We start from the raw sequence: 12,255 nt of genomic DNA on the forward strand, positions 1-12,255 counted from the left end.
CAATGTCCAATTCTTTGAAACCCCATAGACTGTAGCCCAACAGACTCCTCTGTGCATGGGGTTCTCCAGACAAGAATACTGGAATGGGTTGCTATGCCCTCCTCCAGGGGATCTTCCTGACCCACAGATGGAACCAAAGTCTCTCACATTGCAGGCGGATTCTCTACCGTCTGAGCCACCTGGTTAGCCCTAGTAAGACCCATAAATCCACACTTTTTCCAGTAAGATCCATAAAGCCCAGAGATGTCCTTGTGGATAATCGTGGACCCTCATGCCGTCAAAGTGGTGGTTGATAGGGACAGGCTTAAAATTTGTCTTTAAAGCCCATATTATGCAAGACAGGTTTTATGCTCATTTTTAAAAATATTTTTGCATGAAAAAACTTACATTTTTATCTTGAATATTTTCTAATATGCTGACCCGTGTATTATGCATATACTCAAAGCTTAGTTGTGGTACTATTTTGCCATATTTTTTTCTGAAGTGCACTCCAAGTAAACTACAGATGTTATGAAATTTCACCCCTAAACACCTCAATGTTCCTTTCATAAAAAAAAGGCATGATAATAATAGAGTTATCCCCCTCCCACCACAGTTAGCATTAGGGGAACACTTGTAATTACGGTGTCATCTGAGCCTGCTGACAGCCACAGAACCATGGAGACAGGTGAACATGCCATCCTAGAAGTGAAAGGATGAGAAAATCTACCGAAGAAAGTCATTTCCACCAATAGTGAAGGTGCACGCTGTTGTTACCCTGACTGCCACTAGGCCACCCTCATTATCAACCTGGGGCGTGTCCCAAGTGCCAGGCCGTGCACTGTGAGCACTTCATACACACTGACAATGGAATCTCCACACCACTATTGGAAGTGGGTTCCAACATGACCCTTATTTTCCTTATGAAGAAAGCTGAGGCTCAGCTGCCTGGTTTAAAAGCAGTGGAATCAGTGTTTGGACCCAGGGACTCTGTCTTGAGCTGGGTCCCGTGACCATGTCACAGACCACCTCTCCACCCCAAGAATGCAAGGCTTTCTGTGACTCTACAAGAAGGTTCTGCCTAAAATAAGGCATGGAAAATGCAGCTTGATCTTACTATTCAGGTAAAAGGGAAATGTCAACATTGCTTTCAAAGCACAAGGCCCTTAATTTTGCACAGTTATTGTAATTTTCTTGGTTTAGGCCTCAAATGTTTTTAATGGTTAAGCAGAAGGAAAAGAAGGGAATTAAGACAATAAGGTCCACAATGTCCCTGTAATTTGCCACAAGATTATGATTTATTAATTAACCAGCGCTTCCCAGGTAGTGCTAGTGGTTAAGAATCCACCTGCCAATGCAGGAGACTTAAGAGACGTGAGTTCAATCCCTGGGTTGGGAAGATCCACTGGAGGAGGAAATGGCAACCCACTCCAGTATTCTTGCCTGGAAAATCCCATTGACAGAGGAGCCTGGTGAGCTACAGTCCATAGGGTTGCAAAGAGTCAGACATGACTGAAGTGACTTAGTATACATGCATGCAAGTAACACGGGACAGTATCTAAATGGGACATACGAAGGTTTTCTAACTATCGTATTTGGGGAAGAGTAATTTTTTTTTTCCTTCTGCATTCCAGATCTGCATGAAAAAAAAAGACATCCAGTCAGTTGAGGCAGAAGTAGTTTAGGACTGGTCTCAGAGTTCCTGGGGAGAAAGTAGAGAAAGGGTATGCACTGTATGTCAGAGGATGTTGGGTTCTCTAGTTATTTAGAGTGAAATTGGGTGGACCAGACTTAGGACCCTGAAGTACCTGTGGGTTGCCTTAGATTTGAGATGGGTCGCCTGTCTGGAAAAAACTGCAATCACACATCTCACTCACTCACTCATTCATTATTCATTCGACAAATGTTTATGGATCAGATAATCACATCTGAATCATTTATTCATTCATTTATAAATTCATAGGTATGATGTAGTTATAGACCATCTACTATAGAAAAATCATATCTGATTATTCATTCTTTCATTTGACAAATGCACATGGATCATCTGTTAAGGAGTAATCATATCTTATTACTTATTCATTTATTTATTTATCTGACAAATATTTTTGGGCCATCTCTAATAAGACAGACACCAGGTAAGGGTGAAAGAAAAGAGACACCATCTTCCAGTTTCAGCTCCAACAAGTAGAACTTGTTGGAGTGTTGTCAACTTTTATTCTTAGACTATTACAAAGCTGGACTAATTGAGAATCAGTGATACTTTTTTAGATTTGGGAAACAGAGGTCTTAGGACATATTGGCACCTAGAAATTGTAGATTTGAGATGAACTATTAGGGCACCCATCTGGATAAAACTGCAGTTACATCTCACTCATTCATTCATTATTCATTTGAGAAATGTTTATGGACCAAATGTTATTTTTGGTGCTTCCAGAAACACCAAATCCTGCTTACCTAGAGCAGAAGCTATTGGAGCCCTAAAGAGACAGAACTCTTAAATGATCATTTTGGTGAGGCCAATTGTGGACTAGGTTGAAAGAGAAATTTCAGTGAGTCACAGTCTTAGGAAGGTCTCCACTTTCTCTGGCTTTATCTCTAGAAACCTTGTTTTAAGGGTACCTGGGGTATGGTAAGACACACAGACCCAGAAATAACTGTCATGAAGATAGAAGTTTTTATACCCATCAGATCAGATCTGATCAGTCACTCAGTCGTATCTGACTCTTTGCGACCCCATGAATCACAGCACGCCAGGCCTCCCTGTCCATCACCAACTCCTGGAGTTTACTCAAACTCACGTCCATCGGGTCAGTGATACCATCCAGCCATCTCATCCTCTGTCATCCCCTTCTCCTCCTGCCCCCAATCCCTCCCAGCATCAGAGTCTTTTCCAATGAGTCAACTCTTCACATGAGGTGGCCAAAGTACTGGAGTTTCAGCATTAGCATCATTCCTTCCAAAGAAATCCCAGGGCTGATCTCCTTCAGAATGGACTGGTTGGATCTCCTTGCAGTCCAAGGGACTCTCAAGAGTCTTCTCCAACACCACAGTTCAAAAGCATCAATTCTTCGTCACTCAGCCTTCTTCACAGTCCAACTCTCAAATCCATACATGACCACAGGAAAAACCATAGCCTTGACTAGATGAACCTTTGTTGGCAAAGTAATGTCTCTGCTTTTGAATATGCTATCTAGGTTGGTCATAACTTTCCTTCCAAGGAGTAAGCATCTTTTAATTTCATGGCTGCAGTCACCATCTGCAGTGATTTTGGAACCCAGAAAAATAAAGTCTGACACTGTTTCCCCATCTATTTCCATGAAGTGATGGGACCGGATGTCATGATCTTCGTTTTCTGAATGTTGAGCTTTAAGCCAACTTTTTCACTCTCCACTTTCACTTTCATCAAGAGGCTTTTTAGTTCCTCTTCACTTTCTGCCATAAGAGTGTTGTCATCTACATATCTGAGGTTATTGATATTTCTCCCGGCAATCTTGATTCCAGCTTGTGCTTCCTCCAGTCCAGCGTTTCTCATGATGTACTCTGCATATAAGTTAAATAAACAGGGTGACAATATACAGCCTTGACAAACTCCTTTTCCTATTTGGAACCAGTCTGTTGTTCCATGTCCAGTTCTAACTGTTGCTTCCTGACCTGCATACAAATTTCTCAAGAGGCAGATCAGGTGGTCTGGTATTCCCATCTCTTTCAGAATTTTCCACAGTTTATTGTGATCCACACAGTTAAAGGCTTTGGTATAGTCAATAAAGCAGAAATAGATGCTTTTCTGGAACTCTCTTGCTTTTTCCATGATCCAGCAGATGCTGGCAATTTGATCTCTGTTTCCTCTGCCTTTTCTAAAACCAGCTTGAACATCAGGAAGTTCACGGTTCACATATTGCTGAAGCCTGGCTTGGAGAATTTTGAGCATTACTTTACTAGCGTGTGAGATGAGTGCAATTGTGTGGTAGTTTGAGCATTCTTGGCATTGCCTTTCTTTGGGATTGGAATGAAAACTGACCTTTATACCCATAGATCCTTAGAAATAGGAGGTATAGCACACCATGCAGGGCTACATTAGGAAGTGCCAGGGTTTGCCAGGATGCAGAGGGAGAGAAGAAAATGCTTACAAGAGCCTTGGTTGTGGTTTCTGTGGGAAAGAACAAATGAGATAGAGTAGGTAAGCTTGGAATTGGCTAGTTTGAATAATCTCAGTGGACTCTAGTGCATACAGGCTGTTCCTAGTTGCCTGGCACCTGACCCTGGGATGACTGGGGAACACTGGCTTGGCATGTAAATGAGGAGGGTGAGGGACTGCTTGTTTCAAATATAAAGGATACACTTGTAGGAGAGTCCAGTTGAAAAAACAAAACTGAAACTCTTACCTACAGAGGAATAAGGATAATAATCAGAGCATACGTCTCATCAAAAACAATGCAAATGAGAAATGGTGTGGTGAAAGATATGAAGTGTTGAAAGGAAAGAGAAAAAAAAGCAACAACCTAGAATATTATATCCATCCAATTTACCCTTCAAAAGAAGGATAAATAAGGACTTTTCAAAAACAGAAAATTCGGGGACTTCCCTGGTAGTCCAATGGTTAAGACTTTACCTTCCAATGAAGAGGATGCAGGTTCAGTTTCTGGTAGGAGAGCTAAGATCCCACATGCCTCATGGCCAAAAGAACAAAACATAAAACTGAAATACTATTGTAACAAACTCAATAAAGACTTAAAAAAAAAATTCACCACTAGCTGACTGCCCCTACAGCAAATATTAAAAGAAGTTCTTACTATTTAATAGTAGAAGGAAAATGATATAGGTACAAAGCTTGGATCTATGTGAAAAAGGAAAAAAATAAGTTATTTTGCTTTTCATAATCATAATTGGTCAGAAGGTAACTGTTTAAAGCAATAGAAGTAGCAGCATATTGGATTATTATAACATATGGATACACAAAATGAAAGACAGCATTGTCTTGAAGACAGGATGGAGGAATTCAGAACACCCTGTTATGAGGTCCTTGTATGTGTAAAGCAGTATAGTGTTATTTAAAGATGGAATTTAAGTTTTAAAATGTATAGTGTAAGCTACAGGACAATCACTAAAATTTTTAAAGGACATGCTGAGAAGATATAAAATGCTTGATTAAAACCACAGAAAGCTGAAACAGGAGGAAAAAAAAGAAACAACAAACAGCAGTGAGTAAAAAAAAAAAAGATACAAGCGTTGTAGATATTAATCCAATTAAGTCAATAATCAATTTAAATGCAGATGTTATAGTGAAGTCGCTCAATCATGTCCCACTATTTGCAACCCCATGGACTGTAGCCTACCAGGCTTCTCCGTCCATGGGATTTTCCAGGCAAGAGTACTGGAGTGGGGTGCCATTTCTTTCTCCAGGGGATCTTCCCAACCCAGGGATTGAACCCAGGTCTCCCGCACTCTAGGCAGACGCTTTACCCTCTGAGCCACCACAGATGGTATAAGCCTACAAATTAAAGCACAGAGATTGTCAGAATGGTTTAAAAAACAAGACACATCTACTATCTACAAAAAACCCACTCTAAATGTAAAAACACATATAAAGTAAAAGTAAAGTGATGGAGAAAGATATTCCATGCTAACACTAATCAAAAGAATATCAGAGTAGCTATATTAATTTTAGACAAAGCAGATTTGAGAAAATGGAAGAGTATCAGAGATAAAGAAAGAGGCATGTTACATAATAATAAATGGATCAACCATCTAAGGAGACACAACAGGCTTAAACATGTGTGCACATGTTTAAGCATCAGAATACATAAGCCAAACACAGAACTGAAAGGAGATTAGACAAGTCCACTATTACAACTGAAAATTTCCATCACCTCTGCCAGTAATTGATATATGAAGTAGATAGAAAATCAGAAGTATATATATGACCTGAGCAGCACTGTTTCATCGACTTGATACTTATAAGATATCCAATTCAACAATGGAAAAAATCAAGCAGACCTTATTTTGTTGCACTTCGCTTTATTGGGCAAAAGCCATAGCTCAGATAGTAAAGCGTCTGTCTACAATGTGGGAGACCTGGGTTCAATCCCTAGGTTGGGAAGATCCCCTGGAGAAGGAAATGGCAATCCACTCCAGTACTATTGCCTGGAAAATCCCATGGACAGAGGAGCCTGGTAGGCTACAGTCCATGGGGTCACAAAGAGTCGGACACGACTGAGCTACTTCACTACTGCCTTTCCTCCCTTGAAGTCTTTGATGTTAGTACCTGGATCTGAAGTTCTGTGTCTCTGTAGGAGGTTTTCTGAGAGACTGTATGCTTGCATTTAAGGGCTTCCCTGGTGGTGCAGAGGTTAAAGCGTCTGCCTGCAATGTGGGAGACCTAGGTTCGATCCCTGGGTCGGGAAGATCCCCTGGAGAAGGAAATGGCAACCCACTCCAGTATTCTTGCCTGGAGAATCCCATGGATGGAGGAGTTTGGTGGGCTACAGTCCACGGGTTGCAAAGAGTCGGACACGACTGAGCGACTTCACTTCCATTTTCACTTTATTGTGCTTCATGGGTATTGATGCTTTTTACAAATTGAAGGTTTGTTGCAGCTCTATGTCAAGCGATTCTATCAGTGCAGTGTTTGCAACAGCATTTGCTCACTTCATGTTTCTGTGTCACATTTTGGTAATTCTCAAAATATGTCAAACTTTTTCATTATTATATTTGATATGGTGATCTATGATCAGTGTATCTTTGGTGTTACTATTGCAAAAACTTTATGACTCATTGATGGTTGATGGTTAATATTTTTTAGTAATAGAGTATTTTAAATTAAGATATTTATATTATTTTTAAAACAATGCTACTGCTCACCAGTATAGTATATACATAATATTTATTAATATATGCATGTACTTCTTGAGAAACAAAAAAATTAATGTGATTAGTTTTATTGATATTTGCTTGTGTGCCAGTACCCGTTCTTCTCAAACTCACATGGAACATTCACCAAGACAGAACAAATTCTTGAAAAACACGTAAACAAATTTAAATGAAAAAAATATGCAAATTATGTTCTCCAAACATAATGGAATTAAACCAGAAATTAGTAACAGAAAGTTATAAAATCCCCAAATGTTTAGAAATTGAACAACTAACTTTGAAATACATTGTGGGTTCAGAAAAAAGTCTGAAGATAGATTTTAAAATACTTTGAACTGAATAAAAATGAAAATACAACTTAACCAAAATTCACGGGATGCATCAAAAGCAGTGCATACATTAGAGCATTAAGTGCATATGTTAGATAAAAATAAAATATAAAATCAGCAAACTGTTTTTCAACCTGACAAAACTACAGAAAAAAAGAGCACATTTCTCTAAAGCAAGAAGAAGAAAATAATTAAAATTGGAATAGAAATAACTGACATTGAAAACAGGAAGACAATAGAGAAAGTTGATAAAACTCAAAATGGGTTCTTTGAAAAAGATCAATAAACTTAATAAACTTTTAGTTAAGGTAAACAGGAAAAAAGAGAGAAGACACAAATTAGCAATATCAGAAATAAAAAAGAGGTCACTGATTCAGTGGATAAGTGGACAATAATGAAATAGGCCTGGCATGCTGCGATTCATGGGGTTGCGAAGAGTCGGACACGGCTGAGCAACTGATCTGATCTGATCTGATCTGATAACACAATTCGGTTCTCACTAATGTGGTAAATTAAGTGAAACAGACTGTCTTGAAAGACACAAACCGTTGAAACTCATAGAAAGAAAACTAGCTTGAATATCCATGTCTTTTCAATTTAAATCAATAATTTGTAACCTCCCTTCCAAAAAAGCACCCAGAAAAGACGGTTTCATTGGTGAATTACTTAAGGAAGAGATTATATTAATTTTCAAAAATTTTCTCTTCCAGAAAACAGAGGGATGGAGAGACATCAGTAGAAACTCTCATGTGGATTCATACAGATACAGAGGGATATATACAGAAATATTTTAGACATGTATTACATATACAGGTTAAGTATACACATGTATTTCTTTGCTCTGTCATGTAACAAGGTCTAGAACAGTGACATCCTGGTAGCAGCAAGCATGCCTAGTGCCCAGATCTTGAGTCCCCAGATCCTCAATAAAAAGGAATACAAACCACAGATTTTGTGATAGGAACAAAAAACAAACAAGATAAGCTTGGAGTATCTTGTCATGCCAAAGGTAAAGAAAACAAAACAAAAAAAGTCCCCCAAAAGCCCCACAGTGATGCAGGTGTGTCAGAGGAACACGGGAGCCAGTTATAAGTGTTCCCATAACCAGGCTGGAGTAATTTAAGCCACAAAATAAAGTAGCATTAGATTACAACCTAATGGATAAAAAAATAAATATCCACGAATCCATACTTACCTAATAAATGGAGAGAATAGACAAATCTACTCTGCAGGAGAATTTCAAACAATTGATATAGATACTCTCCCCTCAGGGAGGTATCTCAGCTGTCCTTAAGTGCAAGTCATGCAGAAATTCTTCCTTCCAAGGAGGGTAATATGGAAAGGGGATGGGGTGGGAGAGCAATGTTGCGGTGGAGAAACCTGACAACCACCACCTCTGCCAAGGATCAAAGATTAACATCAGTGGTTACAAGTCGTGTTGATAGTACGCAACTTACGTCTGTGTTCTTCCTCCCCAAAACATATAACCCCCAGAGTAACCATGAGAAAAACATCAGATAAACCTCAGCTGAAGCACATTCTGCAAACCACTTGACCAGTATTTCTCAAAACTGTCAAGATTATAAAAAACAAGGAAAGTCTGAGAGCATGTTGTAGCCAAACAATTGCCTAAGGAGGTATAACAACTAAGTATAATATGATATGTTGGCTGGGTTCCTGGAACAGTTAAAAAAGTTACAGTAGGTAAAGACTAAGGAAACCCAAAGAAAATAATAAAGTATAATATAATAATTTGTCACTGTTGGTTCACTAATGGTGAGAAATGTGCCATACTCATGTAAGATGTTAATAATAAGGGAAGCTGGATGTAGGGGTATAGGAAAGCTCCCTGTACAATCTTTGCAACTTTTCTGTAAATTTAAATATATCATAAAATTAAAAGTTCATTTAAAAAGTGAAAAAGAGAGAGAGGGATGAATAGATATCTCAGCCTGCATTTTTCAAGATAGGAATTCATCAAATAATCACACACATTTAAGTAAAGGTAAATTAAAATTAAGTCAGAACTGTGGTCAGTATTACAACAGAAAGGCACATGGTACCTTGAGGGGAGGTGGATGGTCTGAGCACATCCGGGATGCTGTACAGAGAAAGCCAAGGGTAGTAAGATCTGAGGGTAACTGATGTGGATGCTAAGAAATTGGTGTTCATCCTGAGATCAGAGAGCAGACAGTGATGAATCTTTAGCAGAAAAGTGGTGTGATTAGGTTTTGATTGAAAAGTGGATGTGTTTGGAAGGTTAGAAGATAAGGTGCATGAGATTGGTGATACATTATTTTCAGGAATGAGGAGGGGAGAGAACTGTCTGAAAGGGCTTAGTTTTTTTGTCTGCAGCAGTTACATGGATGGAGTTCTTAAGCCAAAATTCTTGCAAATTGCTGGTGATGCTCGTGTTGCAAAGCCCTGAGCTTGCATTTGGATGTGTTGATAGAAGCGTCTTTTCACATTCAGCTGAGGACCGGAAGGCAGTAGCTAAGAGAAGGGCTGGCTTCCCACACTGGCTCTCCCACTAATACCTGTGCGTGTTTTGAGAAGCAACTGACTTTTCAGAGCCCAATACCCAGATGTGTGAGTTGGGGATTACAGCAGCCACTATCTTTAAGGATATTGTGCAGGTCAGCCAACACCCTGCAAGGGAGCTGCTTCTGCTTGCCATCCTTGTCATCATCCATCTCACAGTCATCAGATGTCAGCACTAAGCTTGTTTGTGCCTTGGGTTTATCACTCATAAAATGGTAATGCTTTTTTGCATTGAGCTGTCATTTTTGCTAGCTTTAGGTACAGATTGGCTACTGTTACTTTTCTGAACACATCCTTGTGAGTGTCCTGGCCTCACCCAAGAAAACCACCCGCCGAACTCCTTCCAACTTCAAGTGTCTGGAGAGGGTGTTTCTCCATCTTGCCTTTCCAAGGATATTTCCTCACCTGTTTCTGGGTGAAGCCTGGCTAGGCTCCTCCACCTGTTTTTCCAGGTGAAGGGAATGGCACAGCCTGGAGTGAGACATTCACATTTGTGCTTCCTGCAGAGTGTGTGGGTGTTTGGTAGATCCTTGGAAAGCACCGCCTGTCTCAACTTGAAGGACCTCACAAAAGGCCCTTTGTGAAGTTGTGTCTCCTGCTGGTACTACAGGTGGCTGTCTGCCAGGAGGTCTGAGAGCAGAGTCAGAGATGGCTGGCATGGGTACTCTGACGCTGAACTCTGGCCTTCCTGCCATAAAGACCATATCTGCTCACCTCTCCAATCTCCAGACAGAAATTAGCATCCTGAGATTGCTGATAAGTCCTTTCCTAGGATTTCTCTCTTATTTGATCCAGAGTTCAGGTGGAATTTGATATTTATAATGTCCTAGGGCTGTTTATGGCACCCCACTCCAGTACTCTTGCCTGGCAAATCCCCTGGACAGAGGAGCCTGGTAGGCTGCAGTCCACGGGGTCGCTAAGAGTCAGGCATGACTGAGCGACTTCACTTTCACTTTTCACTTTCATCCATTGGAGAAGGAAATGACAACCCACTTCAGTGTTCTTGCCTGGAGAACCCCAGGGAGGGGGGAGCCTGGTGGGCTGCCGTCTATGGGGTCACACAGAGTCGGACACGACTGAAGTGACTTAGCAGCAGCAGCAGGGCTGTTTAAGGGATTTCCCGGGTGGCACTACTGGTAAAGAACCTGCCTGCCAATGCAAGAGACCTAAGAATTGCAGGTTCAATTCCTGGGTTGGTAAGATCTCCTGCAGGAGAACATGGCAACCCACTCCAGCATTCTTGCCTGGAGAATCACATGGACAGAGGAGCCTGGTGGGCTACAGTCCATTGGGTCTCAAGGAGTCAGACATGACTGAAGTGACTTATCACATACGCATGCATGCAGGGGCTGTTTAAAGTATAAAATAACCAAGATGACTTTGGTATACCCCAGCTAGCACTTCGGGGCTTCCCTGGTGGCTCAGATGGTGAAGAATCTTCACCATCCTGCAATGCAGGAGGCCCAGGTTTAATCCCTGAGTCAGGAAGATCCCCTGGATAAGGGACTGGCTATCCACCCTAGTGGGCTTCCCCAGTGGCTCAGCATAAAGAATCTGCCTGTAATGCAGCAGAACCTGCTTCAATTCCTGGGTCTGGAAGATCCCCTGGAGGAAGGCATGGCAACCCACTCTGGTACCCTTGCCTGGAGAATCCCGTGGACAAAAGAGCCTGGCAGGCTGCCTCCATAGGGTCACACAGAGTTGGACACGACTGACGTGACTAATCAGCAGCAGCAGCAGTATCTACTCCAGTATTCTTGCCTGGAGAATCCCCATGCACAGATGAGCCTGGTGGGTTACAGCCCTTCGGGTCACAAAGAGTCAGACACAACTGAGTGACTAACACTAACACACACCTAGCACTTCAGGACATAGTTCCTTCAGTAAGAACCCTTGGGAGAGTGAATTTCCTGACTGGCTCAACACAAGCAGGCTAAGCCATTGGCACGCTCTGTTCTGGTGGGTTCCATGTCCCTGGGGGGTCCATTTGTGCAAGTGAACGAGGCCAGTTGCGTGGGGATCTGCACTTCTGCTTTCTGGCTGCTTCGCTGAAATGGGAGGAGAAGGCCCACTTCCCTAATTGCAGACACAGCGCAGACAGGAAGGACTCCAGTTGGTAAGGCTTGTCTTCTGCTTTCTCTCCATATCTGCTGTTTCCCCTTTAAATACGTCTCTCCGTCTTGGGCTTTTTCACTTTCCATGCTCCGTGCTGTCCTGGGCTTCTAACTGCAGACCTGCACTTGAATCCAGAAAAGGAAGGTAGGTCAGATGTGTGGGAATCAAGTAAATCCAGAATGGTGACCTTGGAGCTCTCCCCTCTGTGACTGCCCACAGGAAGGGTGGTGCACTCGTATTTCAGGGAGTTCATGTCTGTGCTCGTGCGCTGTGTGTTCTCTGCCCTGTGCAGGCAGTCTTCTCCCACTGAACACACACCCAGAAGAGCAGGACTCTGGTCTTTGCCATCCTACTTCTTGCCTATAGTTACTGTGTAGTCAGACCATCTCTCTCTTTCATAGAACCCTTTGCCAGCTATGTA

The 12,255-nt window shown here is 41.5% G+C and overlaps 1 protein-coding gene across 1 annotated transcript in view; it reads left to right on the plus strand.

Moving 5' to 3' along the window:
• SYK (spleen associated tyrosine kinase) overlaps positions 1 to 12,255 on the plus strand; it is a 107,698-nt gene that overhangs the window by 21,655 nt on the left and 73,788 nt on the right. The gene's annotated exons all lie outside the window — the stretch shown is intronic.

This window comes from Bos mutus, chromosome 8, assembly GCF_027580195.1.
Source record: "Bos mutus isolate GX-2022 chromosome 8, NWIPB_WYAK_1.1, whole genome shotgun sequence".
Taxonomy (NCBI): domain Eukaryota; kingdom Metazoa; phylum Chordata; class Mammalia; order Artiodactyla; family Bovidae; genus Bos; species Bos mutus.